Genomic DNA, 7,657 nt, shown 5'->3' with positions numbered 1-7,657 from the left:
GAGAGGCTTAAATTCCAATGCTAAAAGGCGAACGGCCATGTCTCAATATCACCACCTAGGGGCCAATATTTTATTTCTCCAGGAAACCCACTTTACTAGAGATATAATCCCAAAATACTGGGCTAGAAACTTTACACAACACTTCCATGCAACTACCGAAACTAAAAAGCGAGGGGTATCGATCCTTATCCACGCAAATTTAGCTTTCAAACACGAATCCACCATTGCAGATAAAGAAGGGCGTTATCTCATAATTAAAGGCCAAATTGCTGAAACTAACATCATTCTATGTAACATATATGCTCCAAATGACAACCAACACTCTTTTTTCAGCCATGTCTCCAACTTACTCACCAACTGGTCCCAACATAAAGTTATATTGGCGGGAGATTTCAATATTACTATGTCCAAATTTATAGAGTCCAAAACCAAACTTACAGCTAAACAAATTAGACATAATAAATTAGTGAATTCTATTTATGAACACTTAGCTCCACACGCTCTCTTTGACTCATGGTTCACTTTATATGGAGACACAACAGACACGACTTTCTATTCGGCAGCCCACAAACAATACACAAGACTAGACTATATCTATATTAGCCAGATTCTACAACCACTCTTGCAGACATCGATAATTCACACATGCGTGTGGTCAGACCACTCCATACTATCCCTACACTTGACAGGATTTGTTGACACCCAGAGAACTAGATCCTGGACTTTTGATCCATCACTTTTAAAAAATCCCACACATAAAGATAAATTTATCAAATCACTAAGTGATTTTTGGGAAATCAATAAAGGTTCTACATCCAACCCAATTTCCCCTTGGGCGGCGCATAAAACTTACATGCGGGGATTACTCATCCAAAATAAATCCATCAGGCTCAAACAACACAAAGCACAACTAACACAGCTACATAACGAAATATCTGACCTAGAGAAACAACATAAACTTACTCAGAAGAAGGAAGTTTTAGCCATCCTCACAGCTAAGAAAGACAACCTGGCCAACATATTAAATAACCACTCAATCAGAGCAATCCAGAGACTGAACACTCAGTATTACATACATGCGAATAAACCTGACAAATTCTTAGCCAACAAATTAAGAGAAAGATGCAAGGCTTCCATTATCCCCTCTATTTTACTAGCAAATGGCGCCTCCGTGTCCCACCCACAGCACATAGCAGACACGTTCGCAGATTTCTATGGAAGTCTGTATGACGGCAATAAAGTAATACATTCAGACACCCTAGAACAGCAAACGACGACATTTCTGAAGGATATTAACTTACAGACACTTTCAAAAGAAAACACTGATACACTAAATGCCCCTATCACGAGGGCAGAAGTTTTGTCGGTCATTAAGGACCTCAAGATAGGGAAAGCAGCAGGGCCAGATGGGTTTGCAGGAGAATACTATAGGACCTTCAAAGAAATATTAGTTCCACATCTTACAGATTTATGTAATTTTATTCTAGAGGGACACAGTATACCGAAAGATATGTTACAAGCAAAAATAATAGTGATCCCCAAGCCAGGCAAAAACCACAGGCTATGTGCAAATTACCGTCCTATATCGCTTATCAACCAAGATCTGAAAATCCTGACAAAAATCTTAGCCAATAGACTAAAACATATCCTCCCAAATCTGATCCACCCAGATCAAGTAGGGTTTGTAAAAGACAGAGAAGCACCAGACAATGTACGACGGCTGTTGAACATCATAGATTATGTAGGGGGGACTCGGATGCCTTCTCTGCTCCTCTCGTTGGATGCGGAGAAGGCATTCGATAGAGTAGACTGGGGATACATGTCGACTGTGATGCGCTGTATGGGATTCGGAGGTGCCTTTGTTAAAGCTCTTGACGCAATTTACTCTAACCCCTCCGCCCAAGTATCTGTATCAGGATATAAGTCTAAGATTTTCCCCATATTAAATGGCACGAGACAGGGGTGCCCGCTCTCCCCTCTCCTTTTTGCGCTCTGTATAGAGCCCCTTGCAGCTAAAATTAGACTGGCAACAGACATCACAGGTGTGAAAATCAAAGACCGAGAATACAAACTGACACTCTTCGCGGATGATATCCTCTTGACGCTATCCAAACCCCTCACATCACTACCCAACTTATACAAACTCCTGGATCAATTCTCCCAAATTTCAGGATACAAAATTAACCTCGATAAGTGTGAAGCACTGTCTTTAGGGCTTCCACAACATACCAGGAAATCCATAGAAATCAACTTTGAAATAAAATGGGCCACTCACTCACTTAAATACTTGGGAATACATTTAACACCACAGATCCACCAATTATATAAACATAATTATGAACCTATGTACAAAGAGATTAGGAATAATATCCGCAAATGGAAGACACACACTTTCTCATGGCTAGGCAGACTAGCATCGGTTAAAATGTCAATCCTACCCAAGTTACTATATTTATTTAGGACCCTCCCTATAAAAGTACCGATAAATGATTTAAAAAAGCTACAAAAAGAATTAATAGTTTTCATTAGAGGGAACAAAATAGCTCGCATATCAACTGCGCTCATTACAAAACACCGTGGGCTAGGAGGAATAGGAGCCCCCAATATAATAGAATATTATAGAGCAGCAAGACTGGCGCAGACGACACTAATGGGAGGGAGATTTGGTGAAATCATATGGCCTAACCTGGAGGCTAAACTTAGAGACTCTGCCTACCCTGATGATAGTCTATGGAATAAAAACATTATGAAAGAAGTAGATGAAAAGCCAGGCCTACATGTCACAAAACAAACTATTCAAATGTGGTCTTTCTTAACCAAAAGACAAAACCTACTATCTAGCCAAACACTAGTTTACCCAATCAGATACCTACTCCCCACAGATCTACAACAAACACTAGATAAATGGGCCAATAAGGGCCTATATAGGGTGGCAGATTGGATGGATGGTAGAAAAACTAAGACATTTAACCAAATCCAGACCCAATTAGATACAGAGAAACTACATTGGTTCCAATATCTACAAGTCAATTCGGCAATACAGGAATACATTAGAGACCTTCAGCCTAATATAGCCAATGCACTAGAAAGACTGCTTAATTCTACACATAGACCGAAAGGGGCCATATCCAAATTGTACATACAGATTCAGACATCCAGTAATTCACTTAAATCCAAGATGCTTTTGAACTGGGAGAGAGATTTAAATATAAACAAAGATAAAGAATGGTGGGATGACATGTTCAGCTCAGCCTGTAGAGGACTATTAAGTGCAGACATGAAAGAGAATACAATCAAGACCATGTTTAGATGGTACTTGACTCCGGTTAAAACTGCCCACATGTCATCTAGTCATAATAAGTATTGCTATAGGGGTTGTGGGGAAGTAGGTTCATACTGTCACATGTGGTGGGAATGCGAAACAATACAAGAAACTTGGACCAAAATATCCACTCTGCTTAGCTCTGTATTGGAGGAACAGATTCAACTAACTCCGATTCAGGCTCTGCTGCATGAGTCACTACCACAGTTCAACAAACAAATAAATACATTTATCAGAATCATTTGCACAGTCACTAGAACCTGTATTGCAAAATACTGGAAAACCTCTGCTCCTCCTTGGGAGGAAGTATACAATAGAATTTCCCTAACATACCGAATGTATGAATCTGCATCCCAGGTGATGGATACACAGACACAGTTTGAGAAGGTCTGGTTTTACTGGACACTAAACAGAACATCAAACACTAGAACTTAGACCTGTTTCCTACTTATTAAAAGACCTGGAGAGGGAAGTAGGGGAGAGATTCTGGGCAATCCTTTTTTTTTTGTTTTGTTTTTTGTTATGTTTTATTTTCTTTTTCCTTCTTTTTGTTATCTTCTTCTCAGCCTAATCCGATAATTAGATAGTCTAGAGAGATACCTTGAAAAGCAAATTAGGCTTTCCTTCTTTTCATTATAATTAGTTAATGTTTTAAATTTCATGGTAGAATTATCGCTGTTCCCTTAAGAAAACTGGTATACAGGAGACATCACATCTAGGATACTCTGAGATACCGTAAGAAAAGAGGGTTTAGCCTGACTTTAAAAACTGATTGACCAACAGACAAGGGGCACTAATATAGTTCCTGATGAGGATGCAAGGTGAATCTTCAACTTTTATAAAACAGAGGACTATAAGGAACTCAAGATATATAGTGTGCCTGTCTTTAACACTTTGCCCAGATTGTTAAGCCATCTGTAAAATGATTGCTCCACTGATGTGTTAATACCTTATGTATTCTGTGTACCTTTAATAAAAAGATTCAAACATAAAATTGTGTTTTCAAAGGAGATTGCTTAACCGCGGCTTTCATTCAGATAGATTATTAGTTTTGAGCGCTATAGGGAAATTAACGAACACAACAAAAGTGGCTTTATTTAATCCCCTATTGCGCTGCCATGACAAGTTTTAAAAAACACGTCTTGTGCGGGCGATATGGGGTTTTTAAGCTCCATACCGCACCTAAAACAAGCGCTGCTTTGACATGCTTGTGCACCCTTTCCCCATAGACATTAATGGGGAGAGCAGGTCAGAAAAAAGTCTAACACCTGCGATCACGGAAAAACATAGCCCCATTGATGTCTATGGGGAAAAGAAAATACGGTACCCTACATCTAAACACCCCTAATCTGCTGCCTCCAACATCGCCAACACCTGCCTACATTTATTAATCCCTAATCTGCAGCTCCCGATATTGCTGCCACCTAAATAAAGGTAATAACCCCTAATCTGCCGCTCCCGATATCGCCGCCACTATACTAAAGTTATTAACCCCTATTGCACCGCACCCCACATCGCCTACACTATAATAAATATGTTAACCCCTATTCCGCTGCTCCCGACATCGCCGCAACTAAATAAAGCTATTAACTCCTAAATTTCTGGCCTCCCACTAAATATACCTATTAACCCCTAAACTGCCAGCCTCCCACATCGCAACAACCTAAATTAAACTATCAACCCCTAAACCTAACCCTAATGTAACCCTAACCCTAACACCCCCCTAACTTTAACTTAATTAAAATATAGCTAAATTAAACTTACAATTATTAACTTAATAAACCTATTAACCCCTAAACCGCCAGCCCCTTACATCGCAACAATACACATAGATTATGCAATTATCTAATACAGCAGCCTTAACCTTCTCAGATGCCCATTTTGGTCTGTTTGAAGTTACATACTTATCTGTTTGCACATGCTCAAGTTGCATAGTAACTCCTTAAGGACCAGTTATTTCTGGGAGAAAAACTTGACCAAAGACAGAGAATGTTTAGCATTTTTGGTACCTCTCCATTTAAACAGAAATAGACACCTTTTTTTTATTATTTACCTATCAAAGCTATATATATTTTTTCTTTTAGTACACAACACAAGGTATTGATCTAGGCCATTACTTCATGTAGAAAGCTCCTTTATTTGATTCAATCGATCGCAGTTTTTAGCTGCTACAGCAGCCCATAGCAGTGCGGTAAATCCGTCTTGGAGCCCATGGGAGCCGGATTTACCGCACTGCTATTGGCTAAGAGGTGAAAACGTCACCTCTTAGCCAAAAAATTTTTTAGCCGTGCTCTGCTGTAGGAGCTAAGAGAGGCAAGTGATTGAATCAAATAAAGGAGCTTTCTACATGAAGTATCTTATACTTCATGAATGAAAGTGCCCTTTATTTGTTTCAATAGTAAATCCTAGCGTTTGTACAACGCTAGGGTTTACTTTCACTTTAAGGAACTGATTGTTGTGTGCCCATTTTACCAGAAAAAGAGCTAGATTCTTGCTCAGGTGTGTTCCAGGCAGTGTCATTAACGCTATATAAAGCCAGGCAGTCTCATTCAATGAGGCATAGAACCACAGAGTTGGAATTCTATATTAGAATCAAAGGATTCAGCCCAGTAAGGTTAAAATGTATAGTGTTAGGACCAGTCTATTTTGGGACACCTTGGCCTCCATTACATATGCAGCGTTGCCCGCAAAAGCCGGCAATGCCAGATTTTACGCAATTTTGGTATTACATATACGGCGTAGCATACAAGTTACGCGTGTATATTTCACCCTTCGGACGTACTTTTTTAACCATAGACTAACATAGAACAGACGCGCAATTTGGTATCCAATATACAGCGTAAGGACTTACGCGCGCAGAATTCAGAGAATCTACTCCATTCTTATCTCGCCACAAATTGCAGGCGCAGGAACCCTTGCACTGACTAAAAAAAGCAAGGTAACTACCTGGAAGTCTTAACAAACACATACATTTAAGCAGCATCTCAAGGTTAAAAGGACAGTATACTATGATATTGTTTTTTAAGGTTTATTTGTGTATTTGAAATAGTTTGAAACCACAACATAATCAAATAGATTGAGCTTGTAGGTACTTTATCACATTGTGGACATATACTTGCCTATTTACTTTAAATTTCTTCTCAAAACAATCAACAATACTTGGAGGAGAGAACAATGGGAAATCATAATTGTATTACCTTCATCTCTTTATATATGGGTTTATATATGAATTTTGAATAGCATAATTACGTGTCGCATTTTTATATGGAATTGCAGTTCATTTTTACGAGTGTTAGCCTAATTTGCTTAAAACTACTCTTTATTGACACTTTCCGTGGATAAAATACTGGCGTAAGTTTCTTGCGATGACTAAAATGTGTATATGCGCACATTTCAGAGGATCGCCAGTTTGTCCTACTTACGCCAGTTTAGCATCTAACGGCGCAGTATATGTAATACCCCGATGTGCAAGGTGAAATTACGGGCAGTGCGGGTTCCCATGCTTGTGCCGAAACCTGCGCCGTATATGTGATCGCGCCCCTTGTAAGTGGTGACTGGCTGAGCAGAATATGGCCATATTGTGTGACTAAGATCCCAATATTATTTAAGAGTATAGAGTTTTAAACAGGCATTTTTTGCAGACTTTATATCAAAATAAGTGTGGTTTCATTTTGGATGTGCGCTAATACTTTGTTGTTTGTTTGTATTTACTCTGGTCATTTTGGCAGCACTCCCACAATATGTGCATTAATATATAATATGTTTTTGTAAGGTGTGCTTAACCAAACCCTTATGTTTTATTTGCTGTATTTCTTACAGGGAGATTGACCAAATCCCTTTGGTTAAAGCACACCACTAAAAACCTGCTCAGGTGTGTTCCAGGCAGTGTAATTAAGGCTATATAAAGCCAGACAGCCTCATTCAATGAGGCTTAGAACCACAGAGTTGGAATTCTATATTAGAATCAAAGGATTCAGCCCAGTAAGGTACAATTTATAGTGTTAGGACCAGTCTATTTTGGGACACCTTGTAAGTGGTGACTGGCTGAGCAGAATATGGCCATATTGTGTGACTAAGATCCCAATATTATTTAAGTATAGAGTTTTAAACGGACATTTTTTGCAGACTTTATATCAAAATAAATGTGGTTTAATTTTGGATGTGCGCTAATACTTTGTTGTTTGTTTAGATTCTTGCTATACTTGCTGTTTAGTTACAGAACTAACAAATGATTGTAAAATTACAATACAAAGTAAAAAATAATTTATATATATCTGTAACATGATTTGTTATCACACTTCACAAAAATATGTAGCTAAACAACTGTAGACAAAG

Source organism: Bombina bombina, chromosome 1, assembly GCF_027579735.1.
Source record: "Bombina bombina isolate aBomBom1 chromosome 1, aBomBom1.pri, whole genome shotgun sequence".
In the NCBI taxonomy this organism is placed as follows: domain Eukaryota; kingdom Metazoa; phylum Chordata; class Amphibia; order Anura; family Bombinatoridae; genus Bombina; species Bombina bombina.
This window is presented reverse-complemented; position numbering follows the sequence as displayed.